This window comes from Tachyglossus aculeatus, chromosome 2 (genome assembly GCF_015852505.1).
Source record: "Tachyglossus aculeatus isolate mTacAcu1 chromosome 2, mTacAcu1.pri, whole genome shotgun sequence".
NCBI lineage: Eukaryota > Metazoa > Chordata > Mammalia > Monotremata > Tachyglossidae > Tachyglossus > Tachyglossus aculeatus.
In genome coordinates this window covers 125,993,859-126,014,187 of record NC_052067.1, presented here as the reverse complement: position 1 = coordinate 126,014,187, position 20,329 = coordinate 125,993,859, and the positions used below count along the sequence as shown (strand labels likewise).

The 20,329-nt window shown below is 41.2% G+C and overlaps 1 non-coding gene across 1 annotated transcript; it reads left to right on the top strand.

Annotated features, from left to right (window-relative positions):
• Window positions 1-19,838: 19,838 nt before the first annotated feature.
• On the top strand, window positions 19,839-19,976 carry LOC119924964. Its single transcript, XR_005449639.1, has one exon. It is a non-coding gene; the product is annotated as a small nucleolar RNA SNORA7 (small nucleolar RNA).
• The last annotated feature ends 353 nt before the right edge of the window (window positions 19,977-20,329 follow it).

Genomic DNA, 20,329 nt, shown 5'->3' with positions numbered 1-20,329 from the left:
CATCCCAACTCCTCTATATTCCTTAAGTTCTATGATTGTTACCCCAACTCCTCAGCACTTGTGTACATATCCATCTGTAATTAATTTTAATGTCTATTTCCCCATCTAGGCTTTGAGCCCCTCAAGAGCAGGAATCATATAATAATAATAATAGTACTTGTTAAGCACTTACTGTGTGCCAAGCACTGTTCTAAGCACTGGGGTAGATGCAAGGTAAATCAAGTTGTTCCAGGCGGGGCTCACAGTCTTAATCCCCATTTTACAGATGAGGTAACTGAGGCAAAGAAAAGTTAAGTGCCTTGCCCAAGTTCACAGCAGACAAGTGGCAGGCCTGGATTAGAACCCATGACCTTTGACTCCCAAGCCTGTGCGCTTTCCACTAAGCCACGCTGCTTCTATCTACCTACTCTTGTAGTGTTCTCTCCCAAGTGCTTAACACAGTGTTCTGCACTCAGTAGCGTTCAATAAATGCCATTGGTTGATTATTTGTAAACAATTTTGCTTGTCTCTCCCATTAAAGATTGTAAGCCTCTTGTAGGCAGGAAATTTAATACAGTGTAAGGACTTAGAACAGAGTGCATTGCATTCAATAGATTCTCAATAAATATTATTATTACTTCAATATACAAGCAGATAACACCTTTGGTGTTAACAGTAATTGAGATATTTCAATAAGCTGTACTTTTGTGGGTAGTTACACTGTAAACTGAAGTCAGCAATGCTGTTCTTTTAACCTTCTAATAGTTCAATCAAGTTTCCAAGAGTATAGCTTCTTAAATTAGATAGACACATAAGAGCCATAATTTTTTTCCTAGCAATGTCATAGGCTTGCTTTGAAGCCGAGGAATGTATCTAAAACTATTTAACTGCCTCAGAAAGCAATAGATCTCAGAAACAAAGTCCAGATAAACCACTTTGGCTGATTGAAGATTGGAGAGAAACTGGTTTCTGATTTGAGAGCCAGGAAGGGAATGGGAAAAAAATTAATCATTCACTCATTCATATTTATTGAGCACTTACTGTGTGCAGAGCACTGTACTAAGTACTTAGAAGAATACAATATAACTTTCAGTTTACATGTTCCCTGTCCACAATTAGTTTGCAATATAGAGAGAGGGATCAAATGCGATGTATCTAAGTGTGACATTACCACCAATGGGATAGCCAGATTTGTCACTTCACTTCTCTGTGCCCTCATCTGCAAAATGGGGATTTATTATCTGTTCTCCCTCCTATTTAGACTGAGTCCCATAAGGGACCTGATTATCTTGGATCTACCCTAGCATATAGTGAGGGCTTAAATGTTATTATTATTATTATTGCTATTAATATATGCTTTAACAGGTTAAATAAATTAATGAAATGGGCTCCATCCTTTGAAGTGATGGTCCTGTACTTCCCAAGCGCTTAGTACAGTGCTCTGCACACAGTAAGTGCTCAATAAATACGATTGAATGAATGAATGAATGAATGAATAAGTAAACAAGTAAGAATCCAGGAGATGATTCAGGATCCAATCTGGGAAGTCAAAAAGCCACTATCAGAGGAAATGTGATTTGGGGATTTTCTCATTTGAACCTAGTGGAAGTTTACTGGCTCTTACTTCACAGGAAGTTGGGTTCCTTACATTTCTAAGTGAGCTAACTGTTGTGTTGGCAACCAGAACACATGACAGGTACTTAGTCAAGCATAAAGCAACAGGTTTAAAACATGTGAGTATGTAAATCAACTATCTCCCAGCTTCTTAGCTTCCTGACTCTGGAGCTGGGAATTTCCCAACCTAAAATTAAAGTGCTCAGAATTTTAGATGACTAAAAAGAAAACCAAAAAAAAAAAAATAAATCACAATATATATTATTCTTGTCAGGTGTTTTAACACACTCAGTGCCTGTGGTAACATATTGTGAACTGTAATTTATTTCCAGGAGGTATTTTACATCAGGGAAACAGAAAAAAAATGACTTTGAAGTGAAAGTTTAGCTACTTGAACTGAGGCAAATGTTTGCTCTAGAACATCAGCTAAACTGAATAATTCAGAAACCCAAAAAAGTGTTTTGCTACAAGAGTTTCTACTCGAGCTTTAGTCGTACAGACAATAGCTCTAACTGATTTAATGGGTCATTTTATGGTATTCAATAAGCACTTACTGTGTACCAGTCACTGTACTAAGTGCTGAGTAGATACAAGCTACTCAAGTTGGCTCTCAGTCTTAATCCCCATTTTACAGACGAGGTAACTGCGGCACAGAGAAGTTAAGTGACTTGCCCAAGGTCACACAGAAAACAAGTGGATTAGAACCCAGATCCTCTGAGTCCCAGGCCCATGCTCTATCCACTAGGCCATGCTGCTTCTCATTCTTGCATCACTTCCCAGGGAATACATAAAGGAAACCATTGAAAAGACAAATCTTTCTTTCAGCAAATTTGAAGGAAATATTTCCTGTACATACAATTCCACGATGCATGGGCATTAATTTATTTTTGACCCAGAGCAAAAAAAAGCTATGAACTCGGAAGGAGTACCCTTGGAAGGTTGGAACCTTGAAACCTTGGAATATGACAGTGGGGCAGGGAAGAAGCGGCATAGCCCATGGCAACAGCAGGGACTTGGGAGTCAGAGGTCATGGGTTCTAATCCCAGCTCTGCCACTTGTCAGCTGTGTCACACAGCTGACCTTGGGCAAGCCACTTAACTTCTCTGTGCCTCAGTTACCTCATCTGTAAAAATGGGGTTTAATACTGTGAACCCCACATGGGACAACCTGATAGCCTTGTATCTACCCCAGTGGTTAGTACAGTGCTTGGAACATAGTAAGCACTTAACAAATACCATAATTATTATTGTGAAAGGCCTCAGACCTCTTTCTGTCAGGATCCACACCTACCTCAAAGGACGATTGGGGTCTTCTGGCGCTCAAACCCAAATAAAGGAGTTGATCTCTTCTTGTCCAAAAGGATCCAAAATCTTAGCTGACTGGGTCCCCCTGGGAGAACCAGAATGCCTTGACAGCGAGATTGAAGAAAGTTAGAATACCGGGAAATAGAACGTTATATCCAATTCTGGGTCTTAAGCTATAGCCCTGGACCCAAATCGCCTCCAGGTGAAAAAATAGCTGGTCATTTTTTAGCTTGCTCGCACATTTTATAGCAACTGAATATGTGTGGCCAGAATTATTTGCCCTATTTAATAAAGACCAAGATTGCTTCCCAAAGAGGCTGACTGAAGCCAAATCATCATGCACAAAGTTGGTGATCGATCAGAGATCTTCTTCTCCTCCTTCTCAGACCTATATCTATGCATCAGATCAGATTAAGTTTTTAGGGCAAAAGAATAAAACAGAGATACTGTGATTTATCACCTCACTTTACAAATTTTTTGAGGTTAGATGCCATGAAGGAAAGTGACTAATCCAACTCTTAAGCAATAACAGGTAGGTCTTAGCGATACCATGTTTACTTGCATATTTATCTCCACCACGTGGCCCCACCCTGATTTTTCAGTAGGATTTTTTTTTGTATTGCGTAATTGTAAGAAATAATAATCCCTCACTGCTGGAGATGGAGCAGAAGGGTGAGAGCCTTTCTACTTGCTTTGTTTTGTTGCCTGTCTCCCCCCTTCTAGACTGAGTCTGTTGTTGGGTAGAGATTGTCTCTATTTGTTGTCAAATTGTACATTCCAAGAGCTTAGTACAGTGCTCTGCACATAGTAAGCACTCAATAAATACAATTGAACGAATGAATGAATATTAAAGGGATAATAATACTAATTATAGCATTTATTAAGAATTACATGTCAAGCACTGTACTAAGCACTGGGGTAGATACTAGATAATCAGGTCCCATATGGGACTCAAAGACTAAATAGGAGGGAGAAGAGGTTTCAAACACCCATCCTGCGGATGAGGGAACAGAGGCACAAAGAAGTTTAGCCACTTTCATTAGGTCACACAGCAAGGTGTGGGGGATTTATTCATTGAGTCCAATTGGGAGCACAATAAAAATAAGAGAGCAGGCTCAAGTATCCTTCCATCTTTCTCCTTCATTTCCTTTCTTTCAGTTCTTCTCTTTTTATCCCACTCCCCTTATTTCTAGACTTCATTTAATCAATTCTCTTATTTGTTCCCTTCTCTTGGTTTGCAAAAATTATGCAATAAAGTGGGACAACTTTGTGACTAAATAGGGTCTATAAGATTCAATGAACCTTGTCATAAAAACCCTACCTACTCTTGAAGCTAAAAAGGGTTTTGAAAAGCACAGGGTGGGAAAGGAAGAAGATAATGGAAGAAGGCTTTTTTAAAGTATCACATCAAAGATACAGGTTCAAAGCACATGACTTTAGTTGCTGTTCATTCCCACAGCCACAGTGCAAATGCAAAGAGGGCCACCTTTAAAATAAATGAATAAAACAAGTTCTAACGTAGCCAGCAATCCAGATCCAGTTTGGGATTAACTGGCACTTTGCTCAAGCAAACTTCCCAAAACAAAGGTGAGCAAGATATCAGAAAACATAAGACTTTCTTATCGAAAAAAGGAGAATGAATGTTATAGTACATGTATATCACGTTTGCTTTCACATTTGTCATGTACTTATCCCTTGCAAAGTTAAGGTTTGGTGTGCAAGGTAATTATTTTCCCATAAGCACTTGTCACAAGATTTGCAATTCATTTTTCAGCTGTTTAAATGCCTCCAAAATTATATCTTGAGTTTGAGAAACTCCTTCCCTGTGCAAATATCTTTCAAAAGCAGTATTTTTTCCCAGTTCCATTCTGTGAACTTTTATCGTAGTTACCTAAAGTCAATTAAAGAAGAATTGTTTTTCTATTTACTTTAGGGTTGAATTAGTAAATGAAAAGATTACGTAGAATAGTAGAGATTAGAGACAGGCAGCCATTATTTTCTCATTGAGATTCAAATTAGTGCTTATTTCATGTAGTAAATATCTAATAAGAATAATATCAATAATATCTGTATTATGAGAAGCAGCATAGCCTAAGGGAAAGAACACAGGCCTGGGAGTCAAAAGACCTGGGTTCTAATTCTACCTCTGCCACTTGCCTGCTGTGTGATCTTGACCAAATCACAACTTCTCTGTGCCTCAGTTACCTCATTTGTAAAAATGAAGATAAATTAAAAATAATAACAATCGTAGTATTTGCTAAGTGCTTACTAAGTGCCAAGCACTGTTCTAAGCACTGAGGTAGATACAAGGCAATCATTTTCGACATAGTCTTTGTCCCTCATGGGGCTCACAATCTTGTCCCCCATTTTACAGATCAGGTAACTGAGGCATGGAGAAGCTAAGTGACTTGCCCAAGGTCACACAGCAGACATGTGGCAGAGTCAAGATTAGAACCCATGACCCATTCTCCCTTCCCCATAGACAGAGAACTCCATGAAAGGGTTAGTTCATAGTCCATCTACCCCAGTGTTTAGTACAGTATTCGGCATTTAATAAGTACATAATAAATTCCCCAATTATCAGTATCTATAAATGAACACTATGTTGAGCAGTTAAGTTGATACCTTTCCAAAGCAGATGAAAGGGTTGCTTATTACAGCCTATGCCATGGACTACAGAACAAGCTAAGGAGCGTGTGTGCCCAGTGAGAGTTCCAACGTGCAAGATATCCAAGTCTGCCCAGACCAAAATAATAATAATGGTATTTATTAAGTGCTAACCGTGTGCCAAGCACTGTATTAAGCACTGCAGGGTAGTGGGGGGGGGAATACAAATACGTTGGGTTGGACATAGCCCCTGTCCCAGGTTGAGCTCCCAATCTTCATCCCCATTTTTACAGATGAGGTAACTGAGACACAGAGAAGTGAAGTGACTTGTCCAAGGTCACAAAGCAGACAGGTGGTAGATCAGGGATTAGAATCCCAAACCAAAACCAACCAAAGAGTACTAAGCACACTTAAGGAGTCATGCAGATCTTGACCAAGTTTTACACACTATTACTGTTGAAGAGCGGAACTGTTCCTGCCATCATCCCAGAGAAAATGGGAATCCCCGAGAGGTGGAAAATACCTTTATAATTCACTTTCCATCATTGTGGAATAGTTCCCTGCCAATATGTGAACTCATGGCTTTTGTCCCAGTGTTTAATGAAACCGATTTAGATCCTAGAATAGTGACAGAGTGCCTGCATCCATTGGCACACCTATGTAGCTCTAGAAGCTGGGAGGGGATGACTTCCTTAGACACCTGAATGGGATTTTCCTCAACAAATGCAACCTTAAGAAATGCCACGGACTGCCACCATCACCACCATCTTCAAAAAGAAAGACAAGAGAGCTGATTGTGGAACCTCATTGCTCTCTAATGCAGGAAGAGCCCTAGTCAGAGTCCTCCTTGATGAGTATCTAGAGAATTTCCCACACCTTGCACAACCAAAATCACAGTGTGGCCTCAAACTATCATAAGAAACCGTGAGCTGGGTTTGGCTATAATTAGAAGATTCAGAAAAACTTTAGGAAATCACCTTGAGACTTCTTTCCAATGCTTGTAGAGCTTCACAAGAAAATTAGTCACAATCAACAGTTCTAGGCTTCTGACAACTTAAAAGTTTGAGCTCCTTGAAAAGGTAGAACAAGGGTTTAGGATTACTCCATTATAAGTTGGTGGACTGTGTTTATAATGAAAGACCTGGAAGTTAAGACCAAGAGTCCGATTTAGATGCCACTAGAAAACTCAAGTGGACAGGGTAAAAGTATCACCTCAAGTCCATGAATGAGAAGCAGCATGGCCTAATAAAAAGAGTACAGGTCTGGAAGTCTGAGGACCTGAGTTCTAATCCTTCCCACTTCTCTTCTGTGTGGCCTTGGGCCATGCACTTAACCTCCTTGTGCCTCAGTTACCTCACCTGTAAAATGGAGAATAAGACTGTGAGCCCTATGTGGGACATGGATTTTGTCCAATCTGATCATGTTGTATCTACCCCAGGACTTAGTATAGAGTAAGTGCTTAACAAATATAATTTTTTAAAAAATGTTGGTAATATGCCACCTATAACTCTAGGATACTCAGGAGAAGAGATAACCATGACAATAATGGTGTTTGCTAGGCATACCATGTGTGTTAAATACCGTGGTCACCATGGTGGCTCACAGTTAAAGAGAGAGAGAACACTCATTCATTCATTCAATCATATTTATTGAGCGCTTACTAATTTTCTAGAAGCAGCGTGGCTCAGTGGAAAGAGCACGGGCTTTGGAGTCAGAGGTCATGGGTTCAAATCCCGGCTCCGCCACTTGTCAGCTGTGTGACTTTGGGCAAATCACATAACTTCTCTGTGTCTCAGTTATCTCATCTGTAAAATGGGGATTAAGACTGTGAACCCCCTGTGGGACAACCTGATCACCTTGTAACCTCTCCAGCGTTTAGAACAGTGCTTTGCACATAGTAAGCACTTAATAAATGCTATTATTATTATTATTATTATTATTATATGAGGAAACTGAGACACAGAGAGTTTAAGTGACTTGTACAAGATTACAAAGCAGTCTAATGGGAAGCAGCATGATTTAGTGGAAAGAGCCTGGATTTGGGAGTCAGAGGACATGGGCTCTAATCCCGGCTCCACCATTTGTCTGCTGTGTGACCTTGGGCAAGTCACTTAACTTCTCTGTGCCTCAGTTACCTCATCGGTAAAATGGGGATTGACTATGAGCCCCACGTGGGACAACCTGATTACCTTGTATGTACCCCAGCTCTTAGAACAGTGTTTGGCACATAGTAAGTGCTTAACAAATACCATTATTATCATCATCATTATTATTATTATTAGTGGTAGAGCTGGGACTAGACCCTCTCAGTCCTGGTATCTTTTCACCACTTCTCCAGATGATTATGAACTGCTTTTCATAATCAACAGAGCATTTTGAATAACGAAGATTACTTTCTGCCCTGGCAAACCTTACCAACAACCATTCAGTGACAGAGTTGGATTTGATCAGTGAATTCTGCTACTCGGGCAGTACATGGTCTGGTGATGCCGGATTAGACAAAGAAGTGGAAAAAACAAATCAAGAGGCCCAGCATATACTTTTGGGGACTGATGGAGTGTGGGCCACAAGCTGAGCCTGTCTAGTGAATTGCTGAATCTAAACTTTTGTCTCATTTTGAGACCTGAATTTATCACAGTCTCATGCAATTACCAGAAGGTTTCTGTCAGTCACCTTATCATACTGATCAATCAGTGATATGAATTGAGCATTTACTATGTGCAGTACTGTATTATATGCTTGGGAGAGTGCAATGATTACAGAGTTGGTAGACAAGTTCCCCACCCACAATGAGTTTATCAATCTTAGCAGTCAAATTCACATTCGCCAACATGATTTCATCACAAGTGAAATTTACAAAGCTCCAAGGACAGCGTCCCACAAATTCTCAATCTATGTATCTTTCTCTCTTGTACATCCATCCCATCATTCTCTCTGTATTTAATTATGTTTCTTTGGTCAAATCTTCCCCCAGATAAGAATGTTTATACTCAATCACCATGCATTCCACTTGAACTATTTCCTCTCTGTATCCTTTATTGCTTAAAATTGTCTCCTCCTCAGATTCTCCATTTTGACTTCATGGATCTCTTCTTCATTTAGTCTTCACGGACTCTCATATTTAGAAGAGAAGGGCTTGGGATCAGGTAAGAAATAATTATTCAGCTCACTTTGGCTGCTAGTAATAAAGAGCGCTTACCTTTTTTCATAGTAAGCCATATTCCTGCCACACCAAGCATTACAAACTCTCAAGCTATGTATCTTTCTCTCTTGTACATCCATCCCATCATTCTCTCTGTATTTAATTATGTTTCTTTGGTCAAATCTTCCCCCAAATCAGAATGTTTATACTTAATCACCATGCATTACATTTATATTGGGCTTGGTACCTGAAGAAATCTAAGTCCTTTAGAAGGATTTTAGAGGATTTATAAAGCTTGTCAAAAATAGGCCTCCAACAGACCCTCCAATCACCAATGGTTCCTGTCCATTGTGGAGATCAGATCCACGGGAGTCCTACCTCCTGATCCTGTGTTTCAGTGGCCAACGGGTGCCAAGATGAAGTCTTTCCCCTTCAGGTATGGCATAAAGAAGGCAGACAAAGGCAAGTCCAGGGCATCTTGTCATAGGAATAGAGGGCATTCAGCCGGGGTGGGACTTCATTGATGGGGGGCAGGGTTTCATTTAGCAGAACAGAGGCCCATTCGTCAGTCTTTACCTTATGCGTTAGTTCTCAAGGCTTGGTGTGGCAGGAATATGGCTTACTATGGAAAAAGGTAAGCGCTCTTTATCACTAGCAGCCAAAGTGAGCTGAATAATTATTGTTTGCCTGATCCCAACCCCTCCTCTTCTAAATATGAGAGTCCGTGAAGACTAAATGAAGAAGAGATCCATGAAGTCAAAATGGAGAATCTGAGGAGGAGACAATTTTAAGCAATAAAGAATAGAGAGGAAATAGTTCAAGTGGAATGCACCACTCTTTCACCTTATGGTAGAAAGGGAGAGAACTTGGGGAAAACATTCTTAATGAATGAATCTATGCAGCCAAGACTGCCTAATAAATCTTTCAGAAGAGTTGGAGTCTTACTTGTAGAGATTTCTGCAAGAGCACTACTTTTGAGCACATGACTTGGATGTGAGAAACTGACAATAAAAGTTCAATCAGTACATTTTTAAATAAACAGTTGAGTCTGACAAAATACAAGTATCCCCCATGTGGATGGCCTACGTAGATAGCAATAGTTTGAACCTGTTCCTGGAAGATTTGTCTGTTAAAGTGGCTAATCGCCTAGGCATAAATGCTAATAAGCTGACTCCCCAGGCAGCAGCCCGTAGTTCAAGAAAGTAACAAAAAGCCAATCCATTTGCTTTTCTTGACATTGGACTGAACCCATCCAACAACAAATTTAGATGTTTTCATCAGAACTATAACCTCATTTCAATATACTTGCTGCCATTAAAAAAAAAAAGAAATCTACTTCTAGAAGTTAAATTGTTGTCATTAATTTTACAAAGCTCTTCTTCACTAGATTGTAAGGTAGAGAACATATTTACTAATTCTACTGCACTCTCCCAAGAATTTAGGACAGTTCTTTGCACAGAGTTAGCACTGAATAAATACTATTATTTTAAAAAGGATTTCAATTCTACAAGTTTGAGTCACTTATTCATAGATTATCAGTGGTTAACAAAACTACTCATTCTTATTCATTGATTAGTCAATAGTAATATTTATTGATTACTTACTATGTGCAGAGCACTGTACTAACTGCTTGGGAGAGTACAATACAAGCAAATTAGCAGAAACGTTCCCTGCCAATAATGGTCTAAAGGTCTAGAGGTGTAGGCTCCTTATGGGCAGGGACCATGTCTACTGTTATACTGTGCTCTCCCAAGTGCTTAGTACAGTGCTTTCACCACAGTAAGTGCTCACTAAATATGATTGATGAGCAGTGAGAAAGCAGGAACTTCCCTTAGTGACTGAGGCACACTTCAGCGATGGTCTTCCTGAAGCTAAGGTGGGGAGGAATGCCAGAAGATGGCCGGGGGGGCAGAGGGAGAGAGACATTAGTAATAAGTCCTTGAGTTGTAGTTGTTTCCATGAAACAGCTTCTAGACTAGGCTTCTAGAAACAACTTCTAGACTGTGAGCCCATTGTTGGGTAGGGACTGTCTCTATATGTTGCCAACTTGTACTTCCCAAGCGCTTAGTACAGTGCTCTGCACACAGTAAGCGCTCAGTAAATACGATTGATTGATTGATTGATGGATATGTTGCCGACTTGTACTTCCCAAGTGCTTAGTACAGTGCTCTGCACACAGTAAGCGCTCAATAAATATGATTGAATGAAAGAATGAAATTAATAACAAGCATAAAAGTTATTTTGGTTCTTGTTCTGTTGACAAGTTCCATTTAGTAAAAGAAAAAAAGAATAACAATGGTATTTCTTAAGCACTTACTACGTGTCAAGCATTTTTCTAGGTGCTGGGGTAGATACAAGCTAATCAGGTTGGACACAGTCCCTGTCCCCCATAGGGCTCACAGTCTTAATCCCCATTTTACAAATGAGGTAACTGAAGAAGAGAGAAGTTAAGTGACTTGTACAAGTTCACACAGCAGACAACCGGCAGAGCTGGGTTTAGAACCCAGGTCCTTCTGACTCTCAGGACTGTGCTCTGTCCACTAGGTCACGTTGCTTCTCAAAATTGAATGCTGAATACAACTCCATAAGTCTCTTTCCTTTTTCTACAACCTTCTTCTCCCTTCTTTTTTGACCGTGCCCTTATTTTACATCTCCCGGTCCACCTCAACCTGTCTCCCCAGTATCATCTGATATACCATAGTATAGACTTCATTTATAGGTGAGAGTTCTTTCATTCAATCGTATTTACTGAGTGCTTACTGTGTGCAGAGCACTGTACTAAGTGCTTCGTTTCAGAGAATGGCATAGGTCATATCGTCTCCCCCTTTTAAACTGTGAGCCCACTGTTGGGTAGGGACTGTCTCTATATGTTGCCAATTTGTACTTCCCAAGCACTTATTACAGTGCTCTGCACATAGTAAGCGCTCAATAAATACGATTGATGATGATGATGATGATATTGTCATGATTAGATGAGAAGTGAGCTAGCCATATACCATATTTGGGTGGTGGATGATGAGACTCAGTCCCCAGGGATCTGGTAGAGGGGGTAGATAACCTCTAGACAGTAGGATCTAGGCTTTGAGGCCGATTACAGAGCCTTTATCCCAAAATCATTTTTTCCTTTCCAAAACAATTTATAGAAATCAGAATGTAAGCATCTTCATGAAGCCTATAACTGAAGTGGTGAATTTTCCCCCCAACTTTGTCTAAATAGGTAACTTCCATAACTGTCTTCATTTTCCTCCCCATTACTCTGGCTTCTTTGGGTTTATATAATTTTTGTTACACTAAAATGGGGTAATTATGCAGGGCCTATAAGAATTAAGTCTAGCAATAAGGGAAGAAGGAGGAGGAGGAGAGGGGACAAGGAAGAGATTAGAAGCAGCGTGGCTCAGTGGAAAGAGCACAGGCTTTGGAATCAGAGGTCATGGGTTTAAATCCCGGCTCTGCCAATTGTCAGCTGTGTGACTTTGGGCAAGTCACTTAACTTCTCTGTGCCTCAGTTCCCTCATCTGGAAAATGGGGATTAAGACTGTGAGCCCCACGTGGGACAACCTGATCACCTTGTTTCCCCCCAGCGCTAAGAACAGTGCTTTGCACATAGTAAGCGCTTAACAAATACCATCATTATTAGGGCATTGAGACTTCATCTCTTACTTCTATGGCACTTTTCAATGAGCTGCATATAATTTACACTTACATAAATTAACCCTACCCACTCTCTCCTGTCATAATCTCATCCTTCTGCTCCACCTGTGTTGTAACCCCTACTGTGATGTGACTTTCTCTTCTCCTACTCCTTTTCCCCTGATAAGGGCAGCCTCAATAAAGGCATTCCCCTTCCCCTCCCTGCTGTTTTCACCCTCCTCATCATCCACCTCCAGTGCACTCTCCTTCTGATTTTAAAATTAGTGGCACAAAAAAACAATTTTTAATAATGTTCTCAAAATTAGAGTAGAACAATTATGCAGTGGAGGTAATTATGTGAATAAATATGGTCTATGAAAAAATATTTAATATACATATTTGTTTAATATTTGATTAGTTCCAGAATTTTTGAATGCCTTTTTAGGAGATTTTTCATGTCACCATACACTGTCAGACTGTAGTTCAAAACAGATAATAATAATAATAATAACAGCATTTATTAAGCACTATGTGCAAGGCACTGTTCTAAGTGCTGGGGAGGTTACAAGGTGATCAGGTTGTACCACAGGGGGCTCACAGTCTTAATCCCCATTTTCCAGATGAGGTAACTGAGGCACAGAGAAGTGAAGTGACTTGCCCAAAGTCACACAGCTGACAACTGGCGGAGATGGAATTTGGACCCATGACCTCTAACTCCAAAGCCCGTGCTCTTTCCACTGAGCCACGAGATCCAAACTCTGCCTGCTAAGCAGCTCTGAAGGGCTATAGATGAAGCCCCACTGGCAGGTGAGCGTCTAGTAAACAGTCTTTGACTGCAGCGAGGAGGATGGGCAGAGATGGAAGTGCCTTTCAGTCACTTCATTTGACCTACTTTCCAAGGAGTCCAATATTTTTAAAATGCATTTCAACACAATTCTCCCCAAATAGGGAGCGTGAACAAGAAAAGAAACGTCTCGGGAGAATTTTCAAAGATGGCATCAAAGATACTTTTCTTCACTTTAGCCTTATAATTTTACATGTACTGAATGCCGGCTGAGGAGGAAAAAAAAACTTGGTTCCTCCCTAGTGGGGCTATAATCTAAATTTTAAATGCTGAAATACAAAAGGCCTCGAGTGCCATGCTAACCCCCTCAGCTCTCCCGCCTCTCCCTGGCATTTCATTTGCATGGAAAGTTCCCTTTGAAGTTCCCCGGAGCCTCCGAATAGAAAGATCCTGAACATGAATAGACTTTGAATCGGCTTTGGTGGCCAATTCCACAATAGTGGGGTGGAGTTGCTTCTTCGACTCTTAAATATTTTGCACCTCAGGCCCTCCTGATCTAGATAAGGGAATCGATTGAAAGTTTAAAAGAGGGTAAAAATCGAATAAGGGTGATCAGAGGGGCTAATATTCCATTTTGAGGATGAATTTAGGAAAGGGGGCAGAGAGTGGAGGTTAGGGAGCAAAGAAAAATGAGGAGAAGGAATATAGAGGGCAAGAGGGAGAAGGAGTATAAAAGGGAATAGGGAAGGAGAAAGTCAGTCAATTCATTCATTCAATCGTATTTATTGAGCACTTACTGTGTGCAGAGCAACATACTAAGCACTTGGGAGGGCACAATACAACAATAAGCACATTCCCTGCACCCAAGGAGCTTACAGTCTAGAAGAAGGGAAGGGAGGAGAACGATGGGGATGAAGAGGAAGAAAATGGTGTGGCCGCTAACCCATGTGGCTACTGCTCCTCCTTCTTTCCTGCTTTTTGGGTGCTGTCAGATAATAATAATTAATAATAATGGTATTTGTTAAGTGCTTACTATGTTCAAAGCACTGTTCTAAGCGCTGGGGGGATACAAGTTTGTCCCACGTGGGGCTCACAGTCTTAACCCCCATTTTACAGATGAGGTAACTGAGGCCCAGAGAAGTGAAGTGACTTGCATAAAGTCACATAGCTGACAAGTGGTGGAGTCGGAATTAGAACCCACGAACCCTAACTCCCAAGCCCGGGCTCTTCCCACTGGGCCACGCTGCTTCTCTGAGCCAAGCACTGTTCTCTGTCGGTACCAGGACTGGGCGTGAGAGAATTCCCCTGACCATCATCATCATCATCATCAATCGTATTCATTGAGCGCTTTCTATGTGCAGAGCACTGTACTAAGCGCTTGGGAAGTACAAATTGGCAACATTGACCCTTCGCCAAATCCCCACAAAGAGCGAATCACCTGCCCCAACTCTTCTAACACAGCTAGATAGCCCACGGGATCCGCCGTGGGGGCATGCTAGAGGTCAGAGCTCTGAACAAGATAGGCCGTAGGAAGTGCATAGAGCAGCACAAGCTCTACTGGTCGGACCACTATGATCGCCTCAGGAGGCAATGGAGTCGGGCTGCTTCTGCTGCGGTAAAGCCACCGCAATGGCTAGAGATCCAGTCTAAAAGTGGTAGCCTCCAGGTTGGCCTGTGGGTGCTGGGGCTCCTTCAGCTCCATCATACGATTATGATGGAGTATAAATACACAGTAAATACACAGTATGAATACGATTGATTGATTGATCATCATCATCATCATCATCAATCGTATTTATTGAGCGCTTACTATGTGCAGAGCACTGTACTAAGTGCTTGGGAAGTACAAATTGGCAACATATAGAGACAGTCCCTACCCAACAGTGGGCTCACAGTCTAAAAGGGGGGAGACAGAGAACAAAACCAAACATACTAACAAAATAAATAGAATAAATATGTACAAATAAAATAAATAAATAAATAAATAGAGTAATAAATATGTACAAACATATATACATATATACAGGTAATGCCCTCCCTCCCCACATCCCACATTTGAGGAGGGGAGTAACATGCCCAGAGCATTTCTGCACACTTGTACTCCATGATCCATACCCTAGGTATATTCAGTGTAGTGTAGTGGAAAGAGCATGGGCCTGGGAATCAGAGGACCTGGGTTCTAATCTGGCTTCACCACTTTTCTGATGTGTGACTTAGGGCAAGGCACTTAACTTCTCTATGCCTCAGTTTCCTCAACTGTAAAATGGAAATTAAATACCTGTTCTCCCTCCTACTTAGACTGTGAGCACCATGCGGGACGGGGACTGTGTCCGACCTAATTAACTTGTACCTACCCCAGCACTTAGAACTGTGTTTGACACACAGTAAGTGTTTAACAGATACCATTTATAAAACAACAATAAAAAAAAAACCCTCATTCTTCTCCCCTCCCCTCCGCCCCACAAATAAAATATTTGCAGTCTTTATCCTGGGCTGAGTCAGGGGAAGAATCACAAAGCTTTCCCACAGTCCTTTCTTTTCTCCTTCTACCAACCTTTCTGAAAGTAATGGTAAACAGTCTCCAATTTTTAAACTCAGGTCGAACTTCTTCGAACCCGGGATCCAGTGATGGCCTTTGTATCATTTGGCCTGATGCCAAGGGACCCGATCACCAAGAACTCCTTTGGGTGCACTTTGCCACCCTTTCTGGCAACCCCAGCCTTGTCACACATCTCCACTTGAACGATGTTTCTCCCATGCCATCCTTCTAACTCTATGTCCTCCTTCTCAACTCCTCGTCATCTTCCTTGTCTCCATCCTTTCCGCAGCGGCCTCCTCTCCAGATTCTGACCCCAGGGCCGGCCCTGCAGGACAGCCGGGGGGGCGGGGGCAAGCTTTCCACACTGTTCCCTTCTAAATTGTAAGCCCCTCGTGGGCAGGGATGAGGTCTACCAACTCCACTGTACTCTGCTCTCCCCAGCTTTTTGTACAATGCTTTGCATACGCTGAGAAGCAGCATGGCTCAGTGGAAAGAGCACGGGCTTGGAACTCGGAGGTCATGGGTTCTAATCCCAACTCTGCCACTTGTCAGCTGTGTGACTTTGGGCAAGTCACTTAACTTCTCTGTGCCTCAGTTCCCTCATCTGTAAAATGGGGATTAAGACTGTGAGCCTACGTGGGACAACCTTACCTCATATCCCCCCCAGTTCTTAGAACAGTGCTTGGCACATAGTAAGCGCTTACCAAATACCAACATTATTATTATTATTAAGCACTTACTCTGTGCCAGGCACCGTCCTAAGCGTTGGGGTAGATATAAGGTAATCAAGTTGGACATAGTCCCTGTCGCACATGGGGCTCAAGGTCTTAATCTACCTTTTACAGATGAAGTAACCGAGGCCCAGAGAAATGATTTGCCGGAACTAGAATGCAGGTCCTTCTGATTCCCAGGCCTGTGCTCTTTCCCCTAGGCAATGCTACTTCTCTTGCAGATTGATTTCTGAACAATGCAGATCTGGCTACACTCAAGGACCTTAAAAATAAAGTTCAAAAACTAAACTAGGACCCTTTTGTGAATTGTAACTAGAAAAGGGCATGAATATTGAGATGATGAAAAAATAGCCAGAGAGATAACAAGGGAGAGAACACAACCAGATGGATAGCTACTTTTCTATCAAGAGAAAACAATGAACAGATTGTTTATTTCTTCAGTTCTTGCACCTGTTCTAACCAGATAAACATACTGGGTAAAGAAGAACAGTAGCCCAAATACTAAAGAGTCCTTCCTAGTCTTACTAGAATACAATAAACCCTAGAGACGGGTAATGTTGCCAAGGTTTTGTATCCATAAAACACCAAGCTATACATATTTATCTGAAAAACTATAAAAAACCAAGAACAATTATGGGATTTGGAAATATAATTCTAGTGCATTTTTCTTTATTCAAAATACAAAATGGCTGAGAAAGAATTTTATATTTGGAAAATTATGTTGGCATTCTAACGTAACTGCATGAGTATAACTAAATATGGTCTACCAAGTACAATTGTCCTTCCTCATTTTCTGTGTTACTGAGGTTGTAATAATGATAATAATAAATGTGGTATTTGTTAAATGCTTACTATGTGCCAAGCACTGTTCTAAAAAAAGTGCTGGGATAGATACAAGTTAATCAGGTTGGACACAGTCCCCGTCCCTCTTGGGACTCACGCTCTTAATCCCCATTTCACAGATGAGGTAACTGAGGCCCAGAGAAGTGAAGCGACTTGCCCAAAACCACACAGCAGACAGGTAATGGAGCCGAGATTAAAACTCATGACCTTCTTGATTCCCGGACCCATACTCTATCCACTAAGCCATGCCACTTCCCCTGGAGTACAAGCATCACCTACAAAGCATTAAGATACTTCCACTTTGCAGACGGCATTAGGTTCTTAATCTTTAGTCTTCTTTAGTTCAAGTACCGATGAAGCTGATGAAAATAAATTGAATTGTAATCATTCAAAGCAGTTTGATAGTCTCTGGACTACTCCAGTGCTCTAAACAAAGGAAAGAAGTAGTATAACCTCATTATGCTACTAGTGATAAAAATTCCAATTGCATTAATTGATATTTGCCAAATTCTTTGAAGCACAGTCATAATAAAAGGATTATGACATGCAGTTTTACTGCTTGACAGGAAACCAACTATTTAAGCAGCTTTAAGTGGCATACAGTAAGCGCTCAATAAATACTACTGATGGACTGAGAAATATATGGTGAAAATTCTACCTATGAACTCTAACAGGATAATAATAATAATAATGGCATTTGTTAAGCATTTACTATGTGCCAAGCACTGTTCTAAGCACTGTGGGGGATACAAGATGATCAGGTTGCCCCACGTGGGGCTCAGTCTTCATCTCCATTTTACAGATGAGGTAACAGAGGCTCAGAGAAGTTAAGTGACTTGGCCAAGGTCACACAGCAGACATGTAGCAGAGCCAGGATTAGAACCCATGACCTCTGACTCCCAAGCCCGTGCTCTTTCCACTGAGCCACACTTCTTCTCTGTAAAAGGATGTGAAATGGAAGTATATTCAACAAGAAGCCACAGTGACAAATAGGCCTAAAAGCAAATGCGAGCTTATGTGACCAAACCCTGAAAGAAATCAGAATAGAATTAAGGAAAACGAGGCAGCGATCCAAAAAGAAAGTTGGTATACCCTGTCTCTCTTTTCTCTTTCACTTGTGTTGAGTTTTCAGGGTTATTTTCTCTATAGTATTTTGGCATTTGCTTGGATGTTTTAAATTTAAGTTTTGGAGCATCTGGCTGGCAGTGCAGTTTTTGTAGTCAGCTGATGATGTGGGATCTCTTAGTTTAATGACGGGGGAGTTGAAGAAAAAATGCTGATGTGGAAGGGAGTCAGGATTACATGTTTTAAAGAAAAAGTTGCAGGAAGGGAAAGAATGGGCTATAAGTTATTTGCTATTTAATAAAAATGCAGTAACTGGCTTGATTCTAAGTGAAGATCTACAGTAGGGCAACAGCAGAGAATTGAAAACATACTACATCCTGGAGAATAACAAAAGATTCCTCTTCAATAAGGAACCGCTGAAAATCCCCAAAGTCTTTAAAATGAACTGGAAATGTTTCATAAAAGGGTTTGTTTGTAATTTTCCTAAAAGTCTAAATGGGCTAAATATACAAGAGAATCCTCAGACCGTGGCAGAACTCAACAAATACCATAGAAGAAGCTGTCCTAATAACAAGTATCATGTTTATTCATAGAATTTCACTACGAATGGTAGACATAAACTTCACATATGCACGGGCTCTGGGAATCCTTGGGAAAGAATAAACATCTAAATTCCAAGGAAAAGGAGCATAATCAGCCAAACAAAGGTAAACTTTAAGAAAGCAGAGCCTATCCAACTTAAGGAACTCTCTGATCACTTTCCATCTTCTTCCATAGCAAACAAAAATTATTCCCCTTCGTCCTCAAGGCCACCCACTAGCTTCTCCATGCTACACAAAGTCAGTTCATTTCTCCCAAACTCACCTTCTGACTGTACCCCACTCTCACCTCTCCTGTTCCCACTTCCTCCTCATGTTTTCTCCAGGTTGGAACTTCCACCTTCACGGCTGGCATCCCTAGATTCAAAGCCCACTTAAATTTCAATCCTCAACTCACATCAACTTAATAATCGCTCCTAATGCCATGATATATATACATATATCAATCAATCAATCATATTTATTGAGTGCTTACTGTGTGCAGAGCACTGTACTAAGCGCTTGGGAAGTACAAGTTGGCAACATATAGAGACAGTCCCTACCAAACAGTGGGCTCACAGTCTAAAAGGGGGAGACAGAGAACAAAACCAAACATACTAACAAAATAAAATAAATAGAATAGATATGTACAAGTAAAATAAATAAATAAATGCAGTAATAAATATGTACAAACATATATACATATATATAGGTGCTGTGGGGAAGGGAAGGAGGTAAGATGGGGGGATGGAGAGGGGGACGAGGGGGAGAGGAAGGAAGGGATATCAATCATCAATCATCAATAGTATTAACTGAGCACTTACTGCATGCACAGCACTGTACTAAGTGCCTTGGGAGAGTACAACGGAATTGATAGACACATTCTCTGCCCACATTGAGCTTACAGTCTAGTGGGGGAGACATTTTTATGTTTGCATGTATATACTGTACCTGTTCTCCCCTCTATTCTGACTGTGAACCCCATGCGGGACCTGATTATATTCTATCTACCCCAGTGCTTAACCCTCTCAGGGTCACACCTGGAGAGTTTCCAGTACTCTACCAGTCTTGGCTACAGGAGGGAGAGTCGAACAGAGGCATATCCATTCCATTCCTAGCTTGGGCAGTGGCTAGTGAGTTGAAGGCAATCTACTACAAGTCAAAACTCACCCATGCTGGGCAGCAGCGGCATGGGAAAAAGTCGAGGGTGGGGACTCACGTTTACTGCGCAGAAGGCAACAGTGGTAAACTGCTTCCGTATTTTTATCATGTAAACTCTATGGATACACTACCAGAACGATTGCAGATTGAGAGCGGGGAATTCTGGGACACATGTTTTCGTGGTGACATTATGGGTCAGAAACAACTTGACGGCATAAGAGAAGACCCCTGTGCTTAGAACAGTGCTTGGCACATAGTAAGGGAAGCAGCATGGTGTAGTGGAGAGAGCATGGGACTGGGAATCGGAAGGACCTGAGTTCTAATCCCACCTCCACCACTTGACTGCTGTGCG